Here is a 7,378-nt window from a genome sequence, read left to right on the forward strand (position 1 = left end):
ACTCATAGATCCCAAGCCCCTGGGTCTGGTTCTGCTGCGATTTCCTACCGGATTCCGTCTTCGCAGCGTCCCAGATATTGCAGACAAGTTAATGCAACATCTGCGCGGTTTGCACAGTTCCAGCTTTGAGCATCTCTGCTAAAATGCGATGTACCCCAGGATCTCATGCTTCGGAAAGCAGCTTGAAGGTTATCCACTGCAGGAGTTAACGTGGGTAATGTGTCGCACTTGAAGCGCTTGAACACCGTGGCTCATGCCGAGATGTTGATGATTGGTAAGAAGTCGAAGTTCAATCAAAGTTTGCCTATATTCCGGGGATTAAACCACCCGACTTGGACATTAATTTACAATGTTCTGAAAACTCATATGTGAATATGTACATTATGTGGAAGATATTGATTTGAAAAATGTATTGGAGGTAACCACTTTCCCTTCGATGGGACTCGAACCCACGACCCTCAGAAAGTCCACCAATCACGTAAGGTAAAATTTGGCTATTTCATCTCCCCTCCCCCCCTATCTTACACTATTTGTATGAATCCTCTAAAAATTATATGTATCGTCACACATCTCGCAACCCCTCCCAGCTAAACGTTGCGTAATTTATGAATGCTTCTTTTGATTAAATGAAATTATGTATCATTTAGATGAAATTGTGTTTTCGTACTATGTTTAGGTGTACAACAAGTCCTAATACAATTTCATTATTTCGCTTCAGTGCTTTGTTCGCCAAGTCCTTTCTAACACCGAATTACTTCAACTTATCCTAAAAACTTGTGATAATTTCAAATTCTGTCCCTTTTTTCTTAATTGTGGATCTTTACGCTTTGGAAGAAGTCTTATTTCGGCCAGAGATACGGGTTTGACATCATAACTTGAAGATTCATATGCGTACTCTTGTCCCACCAGTTCCTACGTACTTTTACCCCACAGTCCCAAAAAATATTCAAGTAATGGTTTTGACTTCTACACACAAAAAACAAATATTGTTTCAATAAAAACTTTGCACTTTTATTTTGAAAAGTGCTCAATTTTCTCAAAAGTAAAAGTTAAACTAATTCTTATGAAAGTATTATTTTCATTTGAAAGTTCTTTTTCTCTTGTTCTCAATATGAAATTAAAAGTTCTTCCACTTAGCCCAAAAATTGTAGAACTGTCAAATCGAACGATGTACACCGACGAATCAAAACAGCAAAACGGAGAAAATAAAACAAATCGTTTTATCAGGGGCACTATGGTATTTCATGCATTGAAGTGGTGAAAAAACAAAAATTACATACTTTTTTCACTTATCTTCTGCGATTTGCTTAACTTTTTATATTTCTTACTTTAAAATTGAAGGCCGCACGCAATATAGCGGAACGGCAACGGAAACGGCAGATTTTAAAGTTAGCCCATATATTTTCTGTCAAATTTTTCGTGTCCGTCACCGTTCCGCCAAATCGCGTTTAGGGCTTAACACATATAGAATACTGTAAATAAGCAACACATATTTCATTTCACATGCACTCATGGATGTTTTTCATGTTAATAATATAAATTTTTGACCATTATTTTATTAAGTCTAACTCAAAGTGGCTCCACGAAAACTTTTGCTCTCACCCCTCTCTCTTCCTCCTAGTGTCACAATAATAACAAAGCAGTTTGTTTTTTGATCTGGTGGTGCATCTTAAATTAAGTGCGCTTAAATCACAGAATCAGTGCTGGAATTTAATATTAATTGAAGTTAATTCAGTTTCCGGATAATCGCATCATGATGCCTCGTATGCGACAACAGGAGAAAATTCATTCAGTTGCAGAAATCCCAAGCAACGCTCATATTTTTCTCCAAGTCCTATTGTTGCGGTCTTGTTTTCAGAGCAGTTCGGTGTCGGAATTCGGAGAAAATTACCGAGAAACCGGGAGGTAAGTCACATTTATTATTCAAGAATATATTTAAACAGGTGTATACTTATTCGAGTCATCAAAAGCAGTGCCCGAGAATTCAATGGTGAGAACGAAGTTAGGCGCGGCTTTTGCTGGTCGAAGACTGAGCGTAATTTTCACTTATGTAAGTTTTCTTACAGATAAATAGCACACATATTTCAACATCAGTAACCGGAGGAAACGGCCATATCAGCATGCTAAGATACGCGGTCCGACAAGTGGCCCGGAAGAGGCCACCTTTACAATATTATTTCGAGAGTTACGTTAAGCTCCAAACAATGAAATAAAACTAAAAAAAAATAAGCCGATTAGTATTCTATTAAATTTAAAAAGAAAATATGGAAAACGGTAATAGTTTGGGAGGTTCTTTTTGGGGCAAAATAAAATATCATTTCCTGAATGAAAAAATCCCACTCTTTTTACCCCAGTGTGACCATTTGGATTTGACAGTTGTAAAATTTTATTTTGAAAGTTCACACTTTTTAATTTTAGAGTGGCATGTCACTTTTGAAACATCGTTGGCGCAAAAGTTAGTGCACTTTTATTTTAAACATACGCAACTCTCTACGAAAAAGAACCAACGCAACTTTTTATTTTAACCAATGGATTTTTTAATTTCATTAATGATTTTTCTTTCTGTGTAGGAAAACCAACCGGATTGGTGTTCTGTACCAGGCTATAGACATCCCTATCTAACTCCCTTAGCCTAAAAATATTGCGAGAAGATTGAAAAATTCGAACCGGGGTCCGACGGTCGACTGTCGGAAAGCTGTTCCGCAAACGTCAAATCACTTGTTGCACGGTAAAAATTTTTGGTTTATTTTTTCGGTGTGAATGTTGATTATTAAAATCAACGGGAATATGCAACTTTAAACGAGTGTTACATGCCGCTATATTTTTTAAACAAGTTTTATGATAGTTTGAAGGCATTTTGTCATATATTTATGTGATTTAGAAACATTTTAGATTTCTCGAATATTCTTAATATCAAGAAATATCAACACTTTTCGTACAGTGCATGCCATTTTGAAGTTTCCGACACTCAGTCTGCTTCTTCTTCTTCTTTGCTCCGCAAAATTAGAATTTTTCTCTTTTCTCGCAATAGCCACCATGTCCCGGGCACAGTGTGCAGATAGACCGCTGTCAGTTGCATGAGATGTCAACAATCGTCAACAACACCAATGATTGTAGCTTGATAATTAAAAATATCCAAAACAATAAAGGAGCAGGGTTTATTTTTAAATTCTGCTCAAGCTTTTCACGGTGAAATAAAAGACAAATTGTTGATCTCCATGTAAGTAAAATCAAAATTGATCATGTAGAATAAGTTTTGAATAAATTAAACTCATTAGTCATATTTAATGAAATTCCCGATTAAAGTTGCATATTGAAGAAAGCTGAATTTGGATGTTTTATGATGTTAGGCTTTTTTAGATTTGACGTACGTTGCTCGGCGTTGGTGTTGGTGTTGGCTACGCTAAACATGGGCTCTTAGCATAGGCCTGTTCTGTACCATAAAGTACTCTACACTGATAGGGGAAACTGGGGTAATATGCACCCCCGGGGCAAAACGACCCTTTGGCATTTTTGAGTACATTTTCGGCAGTTTTTCGAGAGTATTTACTACAGCGCATGTAGTTCGGATCTCGAACTACCAGTCTAGTAGTAAAGATTTTTGGAAATACCTCTGGAACACCGCTAAAAATACCAAAAGGTCGTTTTGCCCCGGGGGTGCATATTACCCCAGTTTACCCTAATAATTGTGCAGTAAAATCGTCAACACATACATGTTTGTTATTACTATGTATCAAATTAGTTGATTTAACCATGATGCTTATCAAAACAGCCACAATATAGTTGTCATAACTATTTGTTGTTTGTTATTTGACAATTGTGCATAGTTAATTCAACTGTGCAGCGTATTTACGAAAAAACTTCTCCCCTCACTGCCATATTGGAAATTTCGCCGTAAAAACAAGTTCAAACTGAGTTGATCCGGGGATTTTATTAGTGATTATCTGATCCCGAATATAATCTATCTGCTCTCGAAGGAGTAAATGAAATAAGAAAATGATCTATATTGGTAAGTTCTCAAAATAAACGCCAGAGGAATGAAATTATCATTGTTGCCCCGGTTTTTTGCAGGAAACTTTGTGATGATGTTGCGGCAGTTCGCAACGTTAACGAAGAGTATAGGTTCCCCCAAACACACGCGGTGCGACAGTCGCGACGCGATTCTATCGCTTGGCGACAACGATTCTGTCGTCGTTGGTATGGAAGCGTAAATAGAACATTGCCTGCAGCGACTCACCGATAGAATCGCGGCGACTAGTTGTCGCCGTCGCGGCGATGAAATCGCTTAGGTCTGGGGGAGCCTTATATTTGAGCTATCGAATTACATCGGATCGTTGTATTTGCAAAATCAAAACTCAACCGAATACAACATGCCGCCAGATACGCATTTTTGCCACACGATAGCAACGACAACAACAACTGAAACTGAAGTTCAGAAGCCTCGGAATGTGACGCTGCCGAAAAGCATCAGAAAATTGTCGACAGATTGTTGCTTTTCATACCACCACCAGAAAGCGATGCACCGAGAGTTCTATAGGCCACAATATTGCGAAGACATGCGATTATAAGATTTTATATGAAAATACCACACATATTAAGAATTCTAATAAAATTTAATGAAAATAATATACATCTAGAATATTTTTAACCTCTGACAGCATTACCGAATAGTCCAACTAGTAGTAAAATCTAAGATATTGCTGTAGTTAAATTTACCATGTGTATAACCCTCGCTCATAGTAAAACTGACAATGATATAATAATCTGTCAAAAATCTTTGCTAGAAGCAGCATAGTAAAACTAACAACATTCGTGGTTATTTAAAATATTATTTGCATTCTGCACAAATCAAGTGGTAAAATGTTTTTAATTTTACCCTCGATATGGTCGGCGTTACCATGCAGTTGTTTTCAGTGTATACAATAGGTTATCGAAATGGTATAATCACAGACAAACAGACGTAACACTAGAGAAATTACCATCGACCATGACTTCAACGATCCATTTGAATTTGATTGATTGCGCAACTCACAACTGGAGGCGCTAGTGTCGTAATCCTTCGGGTTTGACATTTCACTCCAGCGCCTTCTGGTGACGATGTCATACGAAACATCGTTTCGTGTAACATGCTCGCAAGATGGTGGTAGAGTAGTTGAGCGATGGATTTTTCAGAAAAATGTTCAAGCTGTTACGTTTGTTTGTCTGTGGTATAATGTTCACCTGATTGAACGTATATATGGTAATGAAATACTAGTTGCAGAAATTCAATTATTTTAGCGAAATGACCAAAAAGTTATCTAACTCCATATCTCCCTGGTTGTTTATTCAAATCGTTTACAATTACACATGATAATAGTTGGCCAGAATACCTGTCAAACTGATGCAGTGCTGCTAGTTTATCTTTTTTTATTACTCCAAAAATCAAAAACGTACTCTTACACCACGCGCACTCTTGCCCCACTCTACTCTAATGATCGACGATAAGCTCACCTTTGGTAGCCACGTCAATTACGCCTGCAAGCGTGCCTCCACAGCTATAGTGGCATTGTCCCGGATGATGTCCAATAGCTCTGCGGTTTATGCCAGCAAGCGCAAGCTTCTGGCTAGCGTTGCTCTGTCCATACTGAGGTATGGGGGCCAGCTTGGGGCACGGCCCTGCGTATTAACTGCTACAGAACGAAGTTAGAAAGTACGTATAGAAAGTACGTATATACGCCTAAGAGTTGCGAGCGCGTACCGTACCGTGTCGCACGATGCACTCTGCGTCATCACCGGTATGCCTATTGACATAGTTATCGGTGAAGACATAGAGTGCTTCGAAATGCGCGACTCGATAGGCATCCGTAAGACTGTCAGGTTGGCCTCAATGGTCAAATGGCAGCGTGTGTGGGACAGTTCCACTAAGGGTAGATGGATACATAGGTTGATACCGGAGATAGAACCCAGACTGAGGCTCAAGTATTCGCGGGCACGTCGGGGTGACTGCTCCAACGGAACAGACACAAAAACGGGGGAGACAGCCTCCAGAGGATGAGCTCCCTGGGGCCGCTCCAAAACATGGAGGGTTACTACTCCGAACAAGGGTAGTGGGGCTGGGAAGCTGAACCCCGGCCAGGTACCTCCAAAACCGGGGAAGGAAAGACTTGGAAAGGTCCGTCCACCCAGGCAGAGATGCATCTGAACACGAGAACGCGTGTTCGTGTTCAAAAAGTTCTGAACACTGCACACTGTTCAAGAGCACTGACCTAACTTAGCAACTTGTATCCTAGGAAAACAAACTCAAGCGACGGCATGCTACTCATTTTTCGGCTAGTAATGGAACACGTGTGCGTCTAACGGATAAAAATCAAGCATGCTCGTATGTTTTTGCATAGTTCCAAATCTAAGGAATCTTAGTTACCATGATCGTTTTGCTTGCGTACCAACCCAGTGCACACTGAACTGTGTTCAGAGTTCAAAACTTAGAACACCAAGGCGCGCTCTTGGCTCATGTGCTGTTCAGGATGCATCTCTGCACCCAGGAAAGACGGTGGTATGGGGTTACGGCAGGCTGAGAGCTCTCAGCCGCTCCAGTCCAGGGAAATAGAGGGGGATGACACCTCCTGGACCCTGGTCAATAACAAGAGGAAACCGAAGACGTCAAGGACCGAAACGAAGGCCCAGGCGAATGAGGGTAGCAAGAACTCTAGGGTAGGCGCCAATCGCTCCACGGGAGATACCCTAGTCATCACGGCAGACGAGGCCAAGTACTCGGACGTCATGAAGGCGATGAGGAGTGACGTCAAGCTCGGCGAACTCGGCGCCGACGTACGTCGAATGAGATGTACCCGGATGGGCGAGATGATCCTTGAGCTGAAGCGGGGCGTCTCGCAAAAGGGCGCCACCTACAAGAAGTTGGCGGAGGAAGTCCTAGGCGAGACGGTCAAGGTGAGGGTACTCATGACGGAGGTAAATCTAAGGGTTAAAGACCTGGACGAGATCACCGAAGTCGAAGAGCTTGTCACGGCACTGCGGCGACAGTGTGAAGTGGAGACGCCCACCACAGCCGTTCGGCTACGGAAAGGTCCTGCAGGGACGCAAGTAGCATTGGTTCGGCTATCTGCAGTGGACGCCTCCAAGGTAGTCAAGTTAGGGAGCGTCAAGGTGGGATGGTCGGTGTGCCCTGTGGGCATATACGAGCAACCCGAAGTTTGCTTCAAGTGATTGGTACCGTGGCACAAGCAATGGGACTGCAAAGGCCCTGACAGAAGCAATCTCTGCCGATGCTGCGGATTGGAGGGACATAAGGCACAATACTGCACGAACCCTCCCAATTGTTTGATTTGTTCCAGCAAAGCTGTGAACAGCAAGCACCCCATGGGGGGTTCGAAGTCCCCGG

The sequence above is a fragment of the Armigeres subalbatus genome, chromosome 3 (assembly GCF_024139115.2).
Source record: "Armigeres subalbatus isolate Guangzhou_Male chromosome 3, GZ_Asu_2, whole genome shotgun sequence".
NCBI classification, from domain to species: Eukaryota; Metazoa; Arthropoda; class Insecta; order Diptera; family Culicidae; genus Armigeres; species Armigeres subalbatus.